Source organism: Salmo salar, chromosome 27, assembly GCF_965601325.2.
Source record: "Salmo salar chromosome 27, fSalSal1, whole genome shotgun sequence".
NCBI lineage: Eukaryota > Metazoa > Chordata > Actinopteri > Salmoniformes > Salmonidae > Salmo > Salmo salar.
Window position 1 is genome coordinate 43,947,501 of NC_138317.1, and position 2,500 is coordinate 43,950,000.

The following is a 2,500-nucleotide window of genomic DNA, read 5'->3' on the forward strand; positions in this document are numbered from 1 at the left end:
TGTTTCATAGTGCAGCGGGTCCCATGGTTATGCACTGTGTGTTTTCATAGTGCAGCGGTCCCATGGTTATTCACTGTGTGTTTCATAGTGCTGCGGGTCCATGGTTATTCACTGTGTGTTTTCATAGTGCAGCGGGTCCATGGTTATTCACTGTGTGTTTTCATAGTGCCGCGGGTCCCATGGTTATTCACTGTGTGTTTTCATAGTGCAGCGGGTCCCATGGTTATTCACTGTGTGTTTTCATAGTGCAGTGGGTCCATGGTTATTCACTGTGTGTTTCATAGTGCAGCGGGTCCCATGGTTATTCACTGTGTGTTTTCATAGTGCAGCGGGTCCCATGGTTATTCACTGTGTGTTTTCATCGTGCTGCGGTCCCATGGTTATTCACTGTGTGTTTTCATAGTGCACGCGGGTCCCATGGTTATTCACTGTGTGTTTTCATAGTGCAGCGGGTCCCAATGGTTATTCACTGTGTGTTTTCATAGTGCAGGCGGGGTCCCATGGTTATTCACTGTGTGTTTTCATAGTGCTGCGGGGTCCCATGGTTATTCACTGTGTGTTTTCATAGTGCAGCGGGGTCCCATGGTTATTCACTGTGTGTTTTCATAGTGCAGCGGGGGGTCCCATGGTTAAGGTCAACTGTGTGTTTTTCATAGTGCTGCGGGTCCCATGGTTATTCACTGTGTGTTTTCATAGTGCAGCGGGTCCCATGGTTATTCACAGATCAAGGATCAACGTAACCCCATTTCCGTTAAAACAGACCTCAGATCTGTGTCTCTAGGTCAGGGTCATTCAGGCTCCGTGGGCGCAGAGTAAAACTGGACAGCTCTGTGAACTGGTATTGGACCCAGAGAAACCTGTAGGGAACCAGATCTGTGAAAGCTGCCTCCTTGAATTCCAGAGCGATGAATGTCTCCCTCAGACATGTAAGGGATGCCTGAGACACTCAGATATCATGGCCTGTCCGTCTCTCTAGGAATAACCTGGAATATTCCACTTTTCCAAAGAATTACAGGGTGTCCCTGAGAGCTGCAGGGTACAAGGTGCAGGAATGTGAGAGAGAGAGGAGAGAGCGAGAGAGAGAGAGAGAGAGAGACAGAGAGAGAGAGAGAGACAGAGAGAGAGAGAGAGAGAGAGAGACAGAGAGAGAGAGAGACAGAGAGAGAGAGAGAGAGAGAGAGAGAGACAGAGAGAGAGAGAGAGAGAGAGAGAGAGAGAGAGAGAGAGAGAGAGAGAGAGAGAGAGAGAGAGAGAGAGAGACAGAGAGAGAGAGAGAGACAGAAGAGAGAGAGAGAGAGAGAGAGAGAGAGACAGAGAGAAGAGAGAGAGAGACAGAGAGAGAGAGAGAGAGAGAGACAGAGAGAGGAGAGAGAGACAGAGAGAGAGAGAGAGACAGAGAGAGAGAGAGAGACCCACCTCATCAGGCTCCCCAAAGATAAATAGAGGGGCTAAAACAGAGGACAGGAAGCAGAAGGGGGCCTTTCTGGCCCTGCAGTGGGTTCACTTCCATGGCTGTTCCCACAGTGACCGGCTTCTGATGACACACACACACACACACACACACACACTGTGACTGCGGTGACTTTCACTGGTGCCAGGTCCCAGACTGCCGGCGAGGCCCCCAAGAGCCACAGGCAGTCATTGTGCTGTCGCCGCGGAAACCAGCCTCTTCATGTCAGACATGTTTTTCTGTTTGTTTTCTTTGTTGTGTCTTTAATGTGGACAAGGGGGGGAATGTTTTCCTTCTCTCTTCTCTTCCCTCCCGTCCTCGCTCTCTCTGTTCTCCCACCGACCCATCCGCATTTGTTTCTTTTCTGATCCTCTCCTTCCTCCCCACCTCTCATCTCATCTCTCCCTCCCTCCCTCTCTCTCTCTCTTTCTCTCTCTCCCTCTCTGTCTCTCTCTCTCCTTCCCTCCCTCGCTCTCCCTTTCTCACTTTCCCTTTCTCTGTTTCTCCCTCTCCCTCTCTCTCCCTCCCTCCCTCTCTCTCTCCCTTTCTCTCTCTCCCACTCTGTCTCTCTCCCTCTCTCTCTCTTTCTCCCTCTCGCGCTCTCTCTCTCTCTCTATCTCTCTCTCCCTCCCTCCCTCTCTCTCTTTTCCCTGGAGATCATCATTGTGAAGATATTTAATTGTAGACGGTCCCTATCTTTGTCGTGGTATTGCGGCTTCCCTCTCCCTCTGTTTTTTAATCTTTACTTTATGAGGTTTTGGCACAAAGCTGGTTTTCTTTTTCTTCTAGGAGTAAAAAATATACAAAATATATGCACGCAACTCTAAAATAACAAAAACTATCCCCCAAGAATTTCCATCGTTCCCACGCTAAACGAATTGTCTTCTCAGGATTAAACAAGCACCAACATCAAAGACAAAGAAAGAAAGAAAGAAAGAAAGAAAGAAAGAAAGAAAGAAAGAAAGAAAGAAAGAAAGAGAAAATAAAAAATAATCTGTTTATGATTCCAGTCCCCCAAAAGCCATTAGAGTATGCCCCACAGTCATACCA